At 40.1% G+C, this 19,559-nt stretch overlaps 1 pseudogene across 1 annotated transcript; it reads right to left on the bottom strand.

Moving 5' to 3' along the window:
* Positions 1 to 17,001: 17,001 nt before the first annotated feature.
* LOC150025901 (ethylene-responsive transcription factor ERF106 pseudogene) lies at positions 17,002 to 17,887 on the bottom strand (annotated as a pseudogene). Its single transcript, XR_016522864.1, has one exon. The product of XR_016522864.1 is annotated as an ethylene-responsive transcription factor ERF106 pseudogene (transcript).
* Between the last annotated feature and the right edge of the window lie 1,672 nt (positions 17,888 to 19,559).

The following is a 19,559-nucleotide window of genomic DNA, read 5'->3' on the forward strand; positions in this document are numbered from 1 at the left end:
CTTGTATGAGAGTGTGCTTCCTTGCCCTTTTCACATCATTGGTGCCTTCATGAGTTACTTCAAGAGTATCCCACATCTCCTTTGTTCATTCACATAGAGACACCCTGAAAAACTCGCCAGAACTTAGTGCACATGTGATAATGTTCTTAGTAATACAATCATATTGGGCCTTTTTACTTTCTTGCTCAGTCCATTGGGACCAAGGCTTTTCATAAATTACTTTTTCATTTTCAATCAGAGGGATAAAATGACCATTTTTAATTGCATCCCAAATACCTTTGTCAATTGCTTCAACAAAGATTTTCATCCTTACCTTCCAAAATTGGTAATTTACACCACAAAACCGTGGTGGTCTATTTATAGAAGCACCTTCCCCAAAAGCTAGTTTATCAGCCATAAAAACAGATTTTTGGATCAAAACTCGAGTAACTTTCAAGAACCTAGCTCTTGATGCCAATTATTAGAATTGTAGGCCAAAAACAAGAGGGGGTGAATTGTTTTTACACGTTTTTCACAAACTTTAAAGGTATGGAGAAAGCCAATGAAGAATCAAAGCCAGAGGAATGAAAATGCTAAAGTTACAAAACTGTTTTAGTTCATTTTCAAAAATTCAAGCAATTGTTTTTATCATCAATTTATAAAAACAACTTAAAATAGATATAGTTGAGATTAGGGAAAGAGAGAATCACACAAACAGATTTATACTGGTTCACTCTTACACCAAGAGCTACATCCAGTCCCCAGAAATCACTGGGTATTCTACTATGTAATCAACCACAAATTATAACCACACACACACCAAAAAAGTGATCTTGAACCCTTCAAGAACACACACTTCCTTTGGAAATACAACACACCAAAGATCAAAACAGCCTCTAACTTTGTGAATCACAGTTCTTTACAGAAATACAGATCAAGAGAGAATAAGAAAAGATCACACCTGATACAGATTGAAATACAAAAGATTACACAACAGTCCTATTCCACCCTTAGCAAGTTCAATCAAAGCTTGATGTAAATCTTGGAGAAAACTGTTTTCAAAAGATTAATCTCAAATCATTACTACCAGGAGCGTTAAAACAACCTATTTAAACTCCAAAAGGCAGTTAAAAGCATTTAATGAAGGAGCCAAAACCGTTTTGAATCAATTAAAACAGATTTACCAAACTTAACATATTATGTTAAGTATTTTCAAAAAACAACCGGTTGAATTGTTGAAACAATTGATTGAATTGGCTTGACAGCAAGTCAACCAATTTCAAACTTTGTCAAAACTTGTTTCAAAAACCACTAAATGTCAAACAACTAATTGAAACGATAAAACAACTGGTTGTTTTTCCACTTCTTTGGAAAACACTCTTTTTCAAAAGGATTTGATTTAAACCAACTTTGAATCCTAACTAAGAGTGGATTTACGAATTCAAACTACTCAGAACTCACTCACACAAGCTATATTGAGCCTTCAAGCAATCCATATAGATTTGGAGACATCAAAGCTCTTATTCAACATGAGCATCTATAACATATATTCATTAGACGATCTAATAAGATTTTTAAGTGAATAATAAATTTTAGACTGAATATGTTTTTTATGATCTAACGATATTTTTTACAACTGTAGTATGCAGTAAATTCTTTGAGAATCTACAATTTTCATTAATGATAGGCACAATCTACTGAACAAATTGAAAGCGTAATTTTTTTAATTAAAATAGTTAAACAAAATATTTTGAATACATATATCTTCTAAAAGTTCTTATATCTACAAAAAGTTCTTATATCTATAACCAAAAAGATTTGAATAGGTGTAATGACTATATTCGACTCTATTTTTTTCATATCTCTAAGATCAATCTTTTCCTAAATATATTTGTTCAAATCAAGTTTTGCAAATATCTTTTTAATATATTGTGGTCTTCCAATCTTTTCTAAATAGAAACATTTTTAAAAATTGAAAATCTTTAGTACTTTGTTTTTCCTATCATGAAATATCTGGAACGAAAATATATTATTATTTTGTTTTGATTTGTTTTTATTAACCCATATTGAAAATACTTTTGAATTAAATTTTTAAACAGATTCAAAGCATAAATAAATTGAAGTATTTCAAATTCAAGCTCTCTGTTTTGAGCATCTAATACGGAAAGACGAAGATATGAAGATATTGCAAAATCCAGAATTAACCAATTCAAGTATCAAATGATATATTCAAAAATCTTATAAAGTGATTGAAGGTGAAGAACGAAGGTAAGGCAAGCCAAGAAATCAAAGCTACTAATAAGTGTCATATTTCAGTAATATTTCATATTAAAATACAAACACTTATGGATATTAATTGATAAAATAACTATAATATAATCCCTAATTTATGAATTTAAACATTTTTCCATATTGGATGATTATAATATGAATACGAATTATTTATTCCCTAATTTGTGTTAATTTCAGAATTCTAGGGAAAATGGAGATGAAAGGGTAAAAGGAGAATATATAAGATAAAAAGGGAAAGTCAACGCTCCAAACACTCGCCTAAATTCGCCTAAGCTAGAAGCTCCCAAAGGATCTCTCTCAAGTGAGCTCAATCACGCCTAGGCGAGATCACTCTAAAGACGTTGGGCCTGTTTTCGTCCAACTCGCCCAGGCGAGCCCATTCACGCCCAGGCGAGAAGTCATTTAGCCCAAGCCCAACTAGGTTAAAAATGAGGCGTGAGGCATAACCCTAAACATATATTGGGAGAATAGAAGGTGATAGAAAACCCTAGAGGAGGCCGCTATCAAGGAGAAACATCCTAGATCTTCTTTTCTTGCTTTCCATGCTTGTAATGGCCAACATGTGTGGCTAATTATACCCTTTGGTATTGGGAGTAATATATTCAATCTCTTATGTATTGAGGTGATATTTAAATATAATGTTCTATTCTTGATTGATGATTGGTATTGTCATTTTATTTGTAATGTTTGTTTATCACGATTTAGATCCTTAGATTTGACTGAAAAGTATCTCTAAGTTTCCGATCCAAATGATAATGCTTAACATATTTGAATGCTATGAATAGATTTGAAATGTTAATTGTTATTAACATCTAATCGTAATGATAAAGAGTTTTTATAAATATGGGAGGAATCGATATTTAGGAGACTCTGTTAATAATTTTATATGCGAGGAATCGATATAAATCAATTTTATATGGGCATCAACATCAATCAAATGATAGAATATTACTATACTTTTCAAAATACAAAAGAGCAAGAAGGATGAAGCTCAATCCCAATTTTTCCAATTGAACCAAGAAACTCTTTAACTTGCTTTCTTTACAATTCTTGCAATCATAAACAACAAACTTCCAATAAACTTTATTATTTTGTTTTCTATTTAGTGAATCTTGTACTTAATAATTTAATTGTTTCTTGTGGGTTTGATATTTGTCCTTAGGGACAATCATTACTTCTGACACAGTACACTTGCCGTAAAATAGTCATCAGTTACTTATGTGATATTGTTGAAAATACAAGGTTGTAGTGAACGTCTAATCAAGTTATTGGAGCATTTAGTCTTTTAGGTTAAGTGTGAAATCTTTGTAATTTTTGACTTTGTAAAGTTATACTCGTGTGAGCTTTCTTTGTACTCTCTTTGAGAGTGTTTTTCTTGTCAGTTCTTAATCTTAGGGGCAGGTCAAGAAGGTGTAATATGGAGAGGTGTAAACACTTGTTGTAACTTGAAGAGGTGAGAATACTTTGTGATAACAAGTTGGTTAGTGGAAGCTCATAAGCAGTTGCTTAAGGAGACTAGACGTAGTCCAGATTTAGTTGAAACAAGATAAATTTCTTGTGTTGATCTCTCATTACTTTTACTATTGTTTGTGATTAGTTCTTAATGTTGGACGATATGTTAGATGATCCTATTAGAAGATCTGTTAGATTATTCATTAGATGGTCTAACTATTTTATTTACTGTGAAAAGAGAGTTTGAGACTCCTTTCACCCTGTCCCCCCTTCTGGAGTCAATTGTACATTCACAAACATGTCCCTAAGTAGTTACGAAAGAAACTAGACAATAAAGGAGAATAAATGATACTGCCAGGATATAATAAAATTGGTGGTTACAAGTTATTCAATCCCAACAACAAGCAAGTTGTAATGAGTAGAAATATTGTGTTTGATGAGTCAAAGGGATGGAATTGGAAATTAAACACAAATGAACAATCTAAGAAAATTTATTAATAAGTTGGAGGAGGTTTAAAACTAGTGAAGAACAAAATGATGAAGTGGGAAGTAAATTTAATGCTTTAAGGAGATCTCAGAGGAAAAGTTACATTCTTAACATGTTTAGAGGTTTCAAAATGACATCAAATATTGATGTAAATGAAGACAAATATATTGTTCACTTTTCTCTATTTTTGAAAACTAAACCAATCACCTTAGAAGAAGCCATTACAAACAGTAAATAGGTTTATGTTACGAAGGATGAGATTTGATCCATTAAGAAGAATAATATGTGAGAATTAGTGCCTCTATGGAAAATCAAGAAACCAATTCGTGTAAGGTGGGTCCTTAATAGAAAAATTGATCCTACAAGAAGAGTAGTGAACACAAGGTAAGTATGTGAGTTTCTTCAAAATCTAGTTAATTATGAAGAAGTATTTGCACCAAGTGGGTCCTTAATATGAAAATTGATCCTACAAGAAGAGTAGTGAAGCACAAGGTAAGTATGTGAGTTTCTTCAAAATCCAATTGATTATGAAGAAGTATTTGCACCAGTGACTTTGAATCAAGACAATAAGAATTGTGGTTGTTATTGCCAATTCAAAAAGATGGATTATGTATCAAATTGATGTAAATTTAGCCTTCCTAAATTGACCTCAAGAAGAAGAAGTATATATGTAACAACCTCTTATATTTAAGTTTGAAGGTTAGGAAGTCCAAGTGTTCAAACAAAAGAAAGCCCTTGTGAACTCAAACAAGGAGCTTGAAATCTAAGAATTTATGTGCGTATGTGGCAACTTGGGTTTTTCAAGTGTACTTATGAATTTGGAGTATGTGTTCTTTGGACTCAAAACTTGGTTATATTAGGTATATATGGGAATGATCTTCTAATTATTAGGAACAATGAAGGAGAAGTTAATGTCATTAAGAAGGAGTTAACGTAGGAGTTCGAATTACAAACTTAGGAAAATTGTCATACTTTCTGCAATTTAAATTCACAAAAGTAAAGGTATAGTGATGCACCATTAATAGTATGCAATGAAGGTGTTAAAAGAGATTTTACATGCTAAACTTCTTTTTAGCAACTACTCCATAAAAAAAAATGGTTTAATGCTAGAAAAAAAAAGAATGACTAGCAAGTTGATGAGACTGCGTATAAGAAAATTGTGGACTCCTTATGATATCTTCGTCATACACAACTTGATATAGAATTTTTTACATGAGTAATATCAAGATATATGAAGAGTCCTAGGATATCTCATATTCTAACTGATAAACGAATTCTCAAGTAGATTAAATGAACCATGACAAATGGTATTCTATTTTCATATAACATCCCATAAATAGAGAATATTGAAGTTGTTGAATTTACAAATGAAAATTGAGAAGGTGTTTAGGATGATCGTATAAGCACTACAGGTTTTGTGTTCTTTCTCGAAGGAGCTCCAATCTCGTGGAGTTCCAAGAAGGAAGAAGTGATTGTGTTGTCCACATACAAAGCAAAGTACATAGTTAATGTTATGTTTGCTTGTCAAATTGCATTGCTAGATAAATTATTAATTGAATTGAATCATAAGCATGATGTTAGAATGAAGTTGTTTATTAACAACAAGTCATCAATAAACTTGTCAAAGAACCCATAACCCATGAAAGGAGTAAACAAATTGAAACTAAATTTCATTATTTGAGAGAACAAGTTAATGGACAAAAATTGAACTAGTATACTGCAACACTTATGATCAAGTTACAAATGTTTTACCAAACCAACAAAGGAAGAGAGATTTAGATTTTTTTTTAGAGTTAAGTTGAGTGTATTTTTGTTGATAAACTAAATTAAGAGAGAATATTGAGATGTAATTTATATTCATTCTGTCTTAAATAGCATGCAATAGTATTCCCATGAATAAATTTTGTATTTTTCAAATAAAAGTTACTCTCAATGTTTTAGCCTTCCAACATACTCCACAATTTTTAAAAATTGTCAAAATTTCAATTGTATAATGTTCTTGTTGGTTGACCTGGTCGTCGGTTGACTCTGGGAATTGGTTGTGACTCCGTCTGCCTCTACTAGATTTTTCTCTTTCCCTGGGATGTTGGAACACGGCTCCATTTGAAACAGAAAGAATCCTACCTGTTGATTGCACTCCAACGATCAAGTCAGTACTGGGCTAAGAAACAATGAGTAAGTAAGCAAGTAGTTTCAGTCTTAGAAACGATGTACCTTTACCAGGGATCTCAAGTCCCTTTTCTATACTACTTCTAGGTTACTTCTTCTGACAACCCTTCTCTCACGAGAACCTTATCTCGAGTGAAAGTAGGTTTGATGGGAGGAGAGTTTGTTACAACGTGCACAATCTTAGTACAACAACCGCACAAAATCTTCCTCCTTGGAGTGCACAATCTTAACAACATGGTCGCCAGGGTACCAACTCATGTACCAGCATCATGGAGCCCATTTGTTTACTGTAGGCGTATTAGCCTTCACGTATCATGCATGCAGCTTATCCCCAAAAACCCTAGCGCTCTTGGACTTAGGCGTCTTTAGGGAATATTTACTTGTGCTAGACCCGAATGTACTATACACACCACATGAACTTTTTCGTTGATCAGGCCTTATATATATATATATGAATGAACCTCAACGCACGCATTCATGAGGCCCACTTACGTGGCCCATTAACTCGACTAGACCATTGAGTTGACCTGCTTAACCTAAGTACCGATGTCCGAGCATTGAGCCCAGCGCTCTGGTTCAGTACACAAGCCCCCCAGGCTTGAGCTGAAACTTGTTTTAGTGAAGAGGCTAATTGCTCGCCCATGGCGACCTACGTGTCTTATGAGCGAAGCGACACACACAGTGTTTTGAGGTGACGTTTCACCATACTCCATCTCGAGCGTACTCGTGGACATCACCAACGGTTGGGAAACGTTGCCGCTTGCGTTTCCCCTATACGTTAACCCTTGGAATTTTTACGCTCCCTTCACTGTTTCATTCCCCTTCGCGCTTCTCTTTCGAATACTCTACTTTCTCTCTTCCTCAAACCAACCTCCTTGCCTCCCTTCATCAATCGCCTCAAGGTGTGTTTATCTTATGCTTGCTTTTAATTTGCAACATTATTCAAAATGCTTTTAATCTGCTCATAATTGCACTGGGACTGTTTCCATTTCTTGCGATTGTGATTGTAAATGCCTATGTTTTTCACTTTGTCGCTCCCTTCTTCAAAACACATGCGTTTCTTTATCTGAGTATTGTACTCGTTTGTTTGCTTTCTCTATTTTAGATTTCCTATATGGTGGATTACAGAACCATGTATCCCTGGGCTCCCAATCTCTTTTTATAAGAAACCTCTGAGATCACAACTCGTGAGAAAATAGTGTTGTATAGGAAAAGCGAACACCCTAAAAAGAAATGTCTTTTTGGTAGAGAGGACGATAGGTTCGTTAAGGTTGTGCCTTGTAGGGTAGATGAACCTGTCTGTTGCGATGAGGCATCGGACCCAGATGACCCATTCTGTTTATTCAACTCCACCGTATTCAAAAAGCTTCTCCTTCGCCTACCCTTATACAGTTTCAAAAGAGCCCTCCTCACCGAAATCGATATCACCCCTGCCCAGCTACACCCAAATATCTGGGCGTTTATTCGAGGATTTTCCATCTTGTGTCACCACTTTGGCCATCTGCCATCAGTGGAAGTATTCTTATATTTCTTTGAAGCCAAAAGACCAGGTCGTTAGTTATGGGTGAGCTTTAATGGGGTTGCTGGGAGAGTTTTGTTGACCCTCTTCCAACAATCTTACAAAGGTTTCAAGGGAAAGTTCTTCAAGGTCCGCTGCAGCAAGAATGATCAAACCCTACTGGACGGGTTCCCTCTATACTGGACTGAGGAACCCGAATTCTAAAAACCCAGACGCCTTTAAGATCTGCCCCAACGAGAATGAGAGGTGTGCCTTTTCCTTTCCAACCTCAAGGTGGTCTTTAACACCGCCATCTTGATAAAGCATGAGTACTGCCCCATGAGTCTTAAGGCATACATTGGTATCCCCCTTCCCTTTACTCTCGCTAACGATATCTTGTATGTGTGTGTGTTTGCTGAATTTTCTTTGTTTCTAATGCAGACAGTATGCTCAGGCTCAACAAGAAGGATTGACTGCTATGGCCAAGATGAAAGTTGCCTCACACTCCTCCCCTGCCAAAGAGTTAAAAATGAAAGCAGTGCTTAAGGTGGATGCCTCAGATGAAGAGGACACGTGCTCGGGGCCTATTTTAAAGAGAAGAAGAAAAACTGCACCTCAGCCCACCGAGCATTCAGCCTCTGATGGTCGGGCTCCTTCGCAACGCCTCCCTCTCCTTAACCCTTCCCCTGCTCGAGACATCAAGGTGCAAAAGAGTGGGCGAGAAAGCATCCGAAAGGGGGGATTGTGGGATCCATCTTTGGATGCCACTTCTTTCCTTGAGAAGACCCTATTCCCTATCGAGGCCAGGATAGAGATGGATAGCTTCAGAGAAGACCAACTGGTTGGTCAAACTACGAGGCAATTGGGACAGGCCCTAGCTGCAAGCCGCCTTGCCTTCTCCAAGCTTATGATGGGGAAAGCTTCGGTTGAGGAGGAGGTCCTCAGGGTCACTGATCGAGTTCGGGAGCTCCAGATGACGTGCCAAGAGACCAAGGTCCTCTTTACTGAAAAGTCTAAGGAAGCCTTGGGATTATCTGCAAGGAATGTTGAGCTCCATGTTGAAGTGGAGAGGTTGATAGGAGAGTTGGCCCAACGAGAAGAGGAGCTAGTGTAGAAGGACGCCTCACTGGAGAAGACTATGGAGGAGTTGACCAAAGATGCAGCAACCTCCTACATGATGGGATTTGGTGATGTCGTTGCCCAAGTCACCTGCATCCACCCTGAGTTGAACCTCTCCCAAATAGGCTTAGGCAAAGTTGTCGTAGATGGGCAATTGGTAGATGAGGAATGGTCGTGTAGGATCCCCCTGCTATTGCCTCCCTTTTGTAATCTTATGAACAATTTACAATTCTTATATATATATATATATATATATATATATATATATATATATGCATGTTTTCTTTTCCTAACTTCGACTAGTATAGTAACAATGTATGTCTTGAATGACCACAACTTCCATAACTGAACGATTAATCACCGAACGCCAATGATCGCCCACGCTTAAGTAACGTGGTCATCCTGATAAATCAATCAATGGTAAACTATGACTCGGGGTACCTGAGCTTAGAGCCTCTCTGGGCAACAGGTCCTTTCACATGAATTGCTTTAACTGTATATACTCCTTAAATGGAGGTTTCACTATGGTTAGTGCCATTACAATGGCGAACGGCGATTAGGGTTACCTGAGCTCAGAGCCTCTCTGAGAAAAAGGTATTCGTGAATGAACCGCTATGAACCTTTCTACTCCCTAAAGGGATGTTTCACTGTGGTTCATGCCAATACAATGGCGAGCGGTGATTAGGGGTACCTGAGCTCATAGCCTCTCTGAGAAAAAGGTATTTATGCCTGAATCGCTATGACCCTTTCTGCCCCCTAAAGGGGGATTTCACTGTGGTTCGTGCCAATACAATGGCGAGCGGCGATCAGGGGTACCTGAGCTCAGAGCCTATCTAAGCAAAAGGTATTTACGCCTGAATCGCTATGAACCTTTCTGCTCCCTAAAGGGAGATTTCACTGTGGTTCGTGCCAATACAATGGCGAGCGGTAATCAGAGGTACCTGAGTTCAGAGCCTATATGAGCAAAAGGTATTTACGCCTGAATCGCTATGAACCTTTTTACTCCCTAAAGGGAGATTTCTTATGTTATCAAAGTATACTGCAAGCATATTTTTCAAATAACTTTTTATTGGGAGACCTCATTAAAAAACCCTGATAAAGGAAAAAGAGTGTCCCTTTAAATGTTCATATTGCATACAATAGCATAATTAACTGAAATAAAACTTAAGATTGGCCCCATTCCATGTTCGGGGAATAACCCTGCCTTCCAAGGTCTAAGGTCTATACGCTCTGTTTCCAAGTACCTCTATCACGCGGAATGGGCCAGTCTACTTGGGAGACAACTTAATCTCCAACTAATAAGGGTGAGCTTTCCGCATTACCAGGTCGGGGACCTGGAACTACCGGGGCCTCAGCTTGGACTTCTGCTTATATTCCACCCTTCTCTTCAAGGCTTTGGCCTTGATGCACGCTTCCTCTTTGACCTCGTTGAGCAGACCTAAATTTACCTTCCTTTCCTCGTTAGACTCCTCGACCACGAAGTTTTGGAACCGCAGTGAGCTTTCCTGGATCTCGACGGGGATTATAGCATCCGACCCATACACTAAGCTAAAAGGTGTCTCCTTGGTGGTGGATTGGGGAGTGGTGTGGTGAGCCCACACAATTCTAGGAACCTTGTCTGCCCAAGTTCCCTTGGCTTTCTTTATTCTCTTCTTAAGCAAGACTCGATTAGCATATTCGACCTGGCCATTAGTCTGAAGGTGCTCTACCGAGACAAACACCTGCCTGATGTCGAGCTCTGTGCATAGTTTGCCTAGCTGCTGACTTGCAAACTAGGTGCCATTGTCAGACACTAAACGCTTCGAGATTCCAAAACGGCAAACTATGTTCTTCCACACAAAGTGTTAAACCTTGTGGGTTGTTATCTGTGTGACGGGCTCGGCCTCTATCCACTTCGTAAAGTACTCAATGGCCACGACTAAGTACTTCATCTAGCGAACTGCTAGGGGAAACGGGCCCAGGATATTGATTCCCCATGTGTGGAAAGGCCACGGGCTGTGGATCGATCGCAATTCCTCCGGGGGTGCATGATAACAATCGGCATGCTGTTGGCATTGTTTGCATCATTGTGCATACTTCGTGCAGTCCTCCCTCATGGTCGGCCAGTAATACCCTGCTCGGACAGCCTTTGATGAGAGAGCTTGTCCCCCGACATGACTGCCATAGATACCTTCATGGAGCTCAGCCATGATACGTGTGCACTGCTCACCGCTCACACAAGACAAGATAGGGTGAGTGTAGCCATGCCTGAACAACTTTTCATCTTCTAGGGTATATTTGTTTACATTCTTCTTAATGATTTTGGCCTCCGTTGGCTCCTATAAGAGTAGGCCATCAACCAAGTAATGCCTATAGGGTGTCATCCAGGTTTCACTCACGTCGACTAGGCAAACGTCCGACGATTCTCCCCTTGACAAGTCATAAACACTTACCTTGGGCACCCTCAGGTTTCTTGTGTTAACGATCGGTGCCCTCTTCTTCTGCCATCGAAGACACTCACCTGCTGGACCTCTTCCTCGCAGCCTGTGGTGGTCCTGGGCGCTTTCAAGGTTTCCTGGATAACTGTCCTTTGTCGGCCCAAATTGCCTAAGCTGGAGAGCTTTGTCAATAAGTCAGCTCGGGCATTGTGTTCCCTGAGAACGTGCACCAACTCGAACGCAGCGAAGGTCTCATTTAAGAGCATGACATACCTTAAATATAAGGCCATCTGGGGATCCTTGACCTTGTACTCACCCGTAACTTGCCCAGTTACTAGCTGCGAATCAATTTTTACCAACAAGCTTCGAGCACCCATCTCTTTGGCCAACAACATCCCTGCCACTAAGGCTTCGTATTCAGCTTGGTTATTACTAGCTTTAAAGGCGAATCTTAGGGCCTGCTCGATTAGTAACATCACGATCACGATCACGATCACTGTGAAACTCTGGAAATAGTAGCGGAGCCTTCATGCTGCGAATACTACTGCTAGGGTCGCCTTCTCAATGGCCTGATAGTGCACCTCAGTCCCCTGCAACACTTTGCTAACAAAATATACAGGCCTCTGAACGTGATCCTACTCTTGTACTATGACCGAGCTGATCACTCGATTTGTGATAGCGAAGTAAAGACGGAGGGGAGTACCTGGAAGTGGTTTGCACAGGACTGGCGGGTTGGCCAAGTACTCCTTCAGCTTGAGGAACGATTCCTCACACTCGTCTGTCCATACAAATTGGTTGTTCCTCCTCAAGCATTGAAAATAGGGATGTCCCTGATCTCCTTCAGCTGATACAAACCAGGACAGGGCGACCATTCGTCCTATTAGCTGTTGTATTTCCTTCATCGAGGTTGGGCTTCTCATCGCTATGATCGTTGCACACTTCTCGGGGTTCGCCTCTATTCCCCGCCCGGTGAGGAGAAACCCCAAGAACATCCCTACTTCCACCCGGAATACGCACTTTTCGAGATTTAACTTCAAATTATACCTGGCTATCATGGTGAATAGCTCCTCTAGATCAACAATGTGTTGGTCCTTCTCCCTGGAGGTGACGACTATATCATCCACATATGCTTGCACATTTCGCCCAATCATGGGGCATGAATCCTATCAATCAGCCTCTGGTAGGTGGCGCCAGCATTCTTAAGCCCGAAGGGCATCACCTTGTAGCAATAGCTAGAGAGCTTTGTCAAGAACGCTGTCTTGCATTCATCTCGAGGGTGCATCCAGATTTGGTTGTACCCCGAGAAGGCGTCTAGAAAACTGAGAAGTCGGCAGCCTGACGCGCTATCCACCAGGGCGTCCATGCTGACTAGCGGATATGAATCCTTCGGACAGGCCTTGTTCAAATCCGTAAAATCAACGCACATCCTCCACTTCCTGTTGGCCTTCTTGACCAACACCACATTTGCTAACCACTCAGGGTATTGGATTTCCCTTATGTGGCCAACACTTAACAGCTTTTGAGTCTCTTGCCTGATGACCAGGCGTCTTTCTTTATTGAACTTCCTTCGCCTTTATAGGGTAGGTCTGACCTTTGGGTTCATCGTGAGTCGATGACATAGAAAGTCAGGGTCGAAGACGGGCATGTCTGAAGCAGACCATGCAAAGGCGTTCAAGTGTCGTGCTATGACTTCGACAATCTGGTTTTGCATCTCTTGGCTTAGGGACTTGTCAAGCTTGAACTTCTTTCCTCGAATCTCTCTTTCCTGAACCTCTCCTGCAGGCTCAAGTCGCCTTTCCCGGGAGATCTCCGCACGAGTGACCCCTCCTGCCTCTTGAGGTTGGGCAATGATCGCGCATACTCCTCTCTTAGTCTTCAGGCTATTCTCGTAGAATTTCTTTGTCACCTTCTGGTCGGATTTGATGGTAATTACCCCTCCCTCAAGGGAGGGCAACTTCATTTTCATGTGCCTCGTTGAGGCCACTACTCCCAACCTTTTTAGGGCAGGTCTGCCCAAGAGGATGTTGTAGGCTGACGAAGCATTTACGACGAGGTATCTGATATTGGTGGTTCGAGATGTGGTGCCGTCTGTGAGCTGGTCTCCAGCGAAACCGTACAAACAGTCATCGTATGGTCTCAGTTGGTCGAGCAACAACTGCAACTTGTTAAAGGTTGACCAAAACATTACATCGGTCGAGCTCCCTTGATCAATGAGGACTCGGTGCACCCTTCGTCCAACCGTGACCACCGAGATCACTACTGGGTCGTTGTCATGTGGGACTACATCCTGCAAATCAGCCTTAGTGAAGTAGAGGTCGGGCTCGGGCAACTGATCAGGCTCTCGCGCCTCTACTACCATCACTCCTCTAGCGTATTTCTTCCACTGGAAGGCGGTGCATCCACCCCCTGAGAAACCCCATAGATCGTGTTGACCTCACCATGGATTGACACTTCATGTCCCTAATCCGTTGTTGGTGTCACTGCCGTCAAGGCCTCTTGACCTTCCTCTAGATACTCCTTCAGGAAACCATTCTTCGCCATATCATCCATTGGTATCCTAGTGCTAGACAGTTTCGCACGCCATGCCCGAAGGCTTTGTGGAACTCGCACCAGGTGCCCTTACTTGGCCCCAAATTCTTGTCACCCTTTCGGGGGGAACTTCAACTTGTCGGCCATGTCTGGGATGGCGATCAACTCCTTGAGGCTTATTTTGAACTTGTGTCGACAGGGCAGGTCTTCCTTCCCTTGCCCTAGTCAGATGCTTCATCGATTCATAGGGTACATGTCTGGTTGGTGATCTCTTCTCCGTCGCGGCTTCATGTACTCTTATGGGTTGAGCTCGGCTGCTCTTCCGGGGCTTCATCGGCCCAACGCTTCCACGTTTTACCATCACCTATTCTTCGGCGTCGATGTGGGCAACATCTCATCGCCGGATCTCGCTAAACGTCTTCGCCTAAATCCTTATCAAAGAATAGTTGAACTGCCTTGACAAAATTCCTTGCCCAAAGGCTTGCAGCATCAGAGCTTCATCTTTGGTGTGTAACTTTACCACCAATGCCCCAACCCGATTTAGGAAGTCCTTCAGGGGCTCACCTTGATACTGCTTCACCCCGAAGAGGTTGAAAGAGACTGGGGGTGGAGCTTAGTTGACTATGAACTGCTCATTGAACAAAGTGGAGAACTAATCGAATGAGGTTATGTGTCCGTCAGGGAGTCCAATGAACCAATCCAATGTCGTGCCTACGAACGTCCCCATGAACAGTTTGCAATGCATGGCATTTGTTCCTCCGGAGATCAACATCTGAGTATGGAAAGCCGTGATGTGGGCTTCCTGGTCTTCAGTACTTGTGAAAGTGATTCTCGGTGTCATAAAATTCATTGGTATCATGACGTTCATGATCGCCTGAGAGAACGGCATGGGGCGGGCTTTAACTGGAATAGGTGGGCTTTGCTCCCCCGCCACGTGTTCCCCCAAGCGTTGTAGATCTCTCCGTAGCTCCTCATTGACCCTGCATAGCTCTTCATTGCTTGTGCGTAACGCATCCAACTCGACCCTAAATTGGTCTTGTCTGAGTTCCTGCTCGACTCGAACCTCGGCCAAAACCCTCTCCTGGTCAGCCTTGGATGTCGTCATCGTCTGCTAAAGAGTGTGGTCAGTTTCCATGAGTTGCTGCATGGTGATGTTGTCACCTCCTTCCTATCCAAATAGACCTTGTCTTGTATTCCTCATATCGCCTAATAGCTTTGATCACAACTGTGGGTGAGACCTAGTTTTATCGGGCCCCACGATGGGTGTCAAATGTTCTTGCTAGTTGACCTGGTCGCCAGTTGACTTTGGGAACAGGTGGTTCATGGGGCTCATCTGTTTACTGTAGGCGTATTAGCCTTCACGTACCATGCATGCAGCTTTTCCCCAAAAACCCTAACGCTGTTGAGCTTAGGCGTCTTTACGGAATATTTACCTGTGCTAGACCCGAATGTACTATACACACCACATGCACTTTTTCGTTGACCAGGCCTTATATATATGAATGAACCTCAACACACGCATTCCTGGAGCCCACTTACGTGACCCATTAACTCGACCAAACCACCGAGCTAACCTGCTTAACTCAGGTGTCGATGTTAACTATCATCCTTTCAATCTTATTTAATTTTTTATTGTTTGACATATTTGATAGAATTTTTCATTGTTTGTTGCTTAATATGTGAAGTGTAGTGTGCAAAAGTAGATTCCTTATTACATTTTAAAAATTTTCACTCCTTACTTCAACTTTGATCCTGCCTGTTGACTTAGCGCAAGAGCGTTGCCTCGTCACGATCTTCCTCACCAGCTTGACACCACGTGCCCTCCAAGTCCGCTCCACAGATAGCCTCTCTGAGAACCTGAAAAAGACACAGTGGCGCCTCTGCGGCCGGTGGCGCTCCGGCGCTCAAGTTAGATCACAGAATCACTAGAGAAAATAATGTGTGTAAAAACAGCGTGTGTAAAAAACTCTCCCCTCAATCTTCCCCTGATTCTCTTTTATGCCTCCCTCTGTATCTGCGCCTAACAGAATTCTGTTATGCCTCTCTGGCATGTGTCAGAACCCTGTTGTGCTTTTCTGTGGCAACGTACCTCCAGAATCAGTAGAACGGGAGTGTCTGCGCTTGTCTGTACCTTTAGCGGTACGGAGTGCACCTTTGTCTGGACCGCGCCCCTCTCGGATGATGACACGTGGAGGCATGCAACTAACCACACACGTGTCACTACTTGAGGGGCTCTAGCACTTCTCTCTGTGTGCCTAAGTTATTCCCTTGCGGAGTAACTTAGCGCATTCCTTTTATCTGGGTAAATCGCATACTCTCAGGAGAACGCCAGGTGTGGCTGGTCTAGGCACACTCACCAAGCATTGCTCTCTGGCGTTGACGATTCCCCCTTCACGATGTCATGCACGTAACGGGTTGAGGGAGTCGCCAATCACTGACCGGCTCGCTAGCTCCCTCATGCCACCCTCATGCACAATTCTCTGAGATATGTTCATGCGAGGTCCGTGCGTAACGCTCTCGTTGGGAACCTCAGTCCCAGCTTAACTGCGTGTGACATGAGACCCCGATGACCATGCACTCGATGACTGATCGGTGCCCTACTGCTTCTCGCGTTCTGCCCCCAGGTGTTCATCTGGGAACTGATCTGTCGGTGACCGCTTGGTTACTGACCACCGATCACCGTTCTGGGTGATCTGTCCCCTGACTTCTCTGCCGACTGATCTGTCGGTGGCCACTTGGCTACTGACCACCGATCACCTCTTTGGATGATCTGCTCCCTGATCTCTCTGTTACCCGGTCCACGCGTCACCCTACGGGTGGCCCTCGTGATCATCTTCTGTTACCCTACTGTATATATTTTTTTACATTTTTTAAATATCATTTTATATTACTTTCATAAAATACAAGTATACATATATATACAAGTGTATATATATATATATATAAATATATATATATACAAATATATATATATATACAAATATATATATAAATATATATATATATATATATATTTGTATATATATATGTATATGCTTCCCTTAGCAATAACTCAAGGATTCAGATAAAAAAACCTTTGCATTAACTTATTTAACTGACAAAAAACATGGTACTGACTCACTCCTACACTGACTTATTTTTCATGACATACATGACTTGAAGTTGTGGCAACTGTTGTGCACTCTCTTCTTCTTTTCCTGCCACAACTGTTGGGCTCCGGATGAGACTTTCCAGCCTCCAAGGGGAAATTCAATACAGCCTTCTGACCCCTCATTCTGAAGGCAGCACAATCATAAGCCTTAGCAGCATCAATCTCACTGTCATACGTGCCTAGCCACACCCTGCTCCCTTTCCTTTTGGGGTCACGGATCTCTGCAGCAAACTTCCCCCATGGCCTTCTCCTCACTCCTCTGTAACGCCTTGTCTCATAACAACATGTTGCTTCCTTTTTCACTGACACAGTTGGATCTGCCAAATCAGAATTCTGGAGTGGACTTGTAGCAATGGAGTTTTGGATTTTATGATGAAAAGTGAGACCTGTCACTTCTTTGTCTGCTTCAAAATCAAAGCATTCTAGAAACCTGTAGAAGCTGCTTTGTTCTGAGAAGTTTGAACCCAAATCAAGTTCTGATGAGGAGTCTTCAACTTTTACAGGAATGAGGTTGGCGAGAAAAGGGTCTGAAATATCCCCCAAGAGATATTGGCGCATCAGTTTCAAAGTTGAAATTTCTTCTTCTGTGGCCATTTTTAAGAAACAAGAACTGTTGAACAGGAGGCTGGTTGGTTTAATTTGGAATGCTAAAAAGATAGAAACTATATATATCCATCCATACACACATATATAGAGACAAATTAGTCACTACTATTGATACATCAGAATTGATTATATTGTTAATGGGAATGGAGACTTACACGGTTTTCACTCTGGAAGTATACAATCTTATCCAAATTAAATGGTCCTCTATTTGGGTACCCCACATTAAAGCAACAAAATCATTATTGGTTAGATGCTCAACTTGGTCTTTGGCAGTTAGCGATACAGCTGTTTTGTACAAAGAGCAAATAAATCAAGTAAACTAATAGCGACAAGAAACTTGACAACTTGTATGCAAAGAGTAAAGAACTTGTTTTTGGTTTGTTTCTTGGTGATTAGTATACATTGCATTGCGAGCTAGAAAAAAGGCTGCTGTTTTAAAGAAATGATACAACTTGTATCAAAACGATTAAGGACATTAATTTTTATATTTTAAACAAATCACATCAAAGCATTGAAGTACTGTCTTAGACGTATACTTCATACACTTGCGCAGTGGTTTGCCAAAACCAACAAGGTAATAATAGGTATTATCTCTAAACCTACGGATATAATTTAGTTTTGTGCTACTGTCCTACAACTAGCATAACAGTTCAATAGACACAAGTCAACAGCGTGGCCTCACTTCCCCAAAAAAAGTAAACCTGGAATTTCACTTTTTAAACACAAGACTGGCATTCTTCTACTATTTCCTCATAAGATTTATGTATGTAAAAATGTAAAAAGTATACTTACCTTGATTAACTCAAGCACATACATAAATCACTTGCATTCACAAGGATAATTACTGAATGATTTTCTTTTACGAACATTAAAATGTGCAGACACGTGACTGAATTTGATTATTTACCATGATTGGACTATTGTAAAACGAGTACATATAATGAAAAGGAATGATGCTTACCCCTGTTCTAAAATAATTGAAGTTATGAAGTACTTTTATTCAAATTAATGATAAATATACCTTCCTTTTTCACTTTATACTCTTTCTCGCTTCATGTTACCAACTTTCTGAACTATTTTTCTTTTATTTTATTTTGAAATAAGGATTCAGTATTTACTTTCTCTGTATATACATTGGAGTTTCCCATCTTTCTCAATCCCTTAGTTGCAATCTATATAATCTCTTTTTTGAAACTATATTTCAATCGAGCATTGAAAATAAAAGTAACTTTTAATTTTAACTTAATTTTAAATCATAAAACTACAGTAAAAACTATTGATCATTTAATACAAATTAAAACTAATCCTTATTTAATGCCATCCATGAACTTTTTTTTTTATTTAAAATATATTAAAATAAGTAAAAAATATTGGACTTTTTATTATTTAGAAAAGGTATCTTTATGTAATACACTGTTCATATGACTTTTTTTTATTTCAAACTATAATAAGCAAACAATAATAAATTAAACAGTTGTTCTCGTCCATTAAATAAATTTATTTAAATTTAAAGTATATTATCTTTTATACATTTTAAAAAAAAATCATTAAAACATTAATGAAATGTAAAAGTTTGACTGTGAGCAAAAGAAAATAGGGTATTTAAGCGTAGAAATTTCTTACGGTTACGCCACCACCCTAACACCACCACCCTAATCATGCCTTCCGTCCTGAATAAAAGCTATTCAATTCTAATTTTCAACGTATCCACTTCCCTATTATAAAAGGCAGTATGGCTACCATATGTTACTACATCATCATCCAAAGATAAAAGTGATCTAATAGATTCAACTTATTTGGTATCACAGAAATAGGAATAAGTAGAAGATAATTAATAAGTGATTAGGTCTTATCTTTCAC

The sequence above is a fragment of the Phaseolus vulgaris genome, chromosome 7, assembly GCF_051622355.1.
Source record: "Phaseolus vulgaris cultivar YP4 chromosome 7, ASM5162235v1, whole genome shotgun sequence".
Lineage (NCBI taxonomy): Eukaryota > Viridiplantae > Streptophyta > Magnoliopsida > Fabales > Fabaceae > Phaseolus > Phaseolus vulgaris.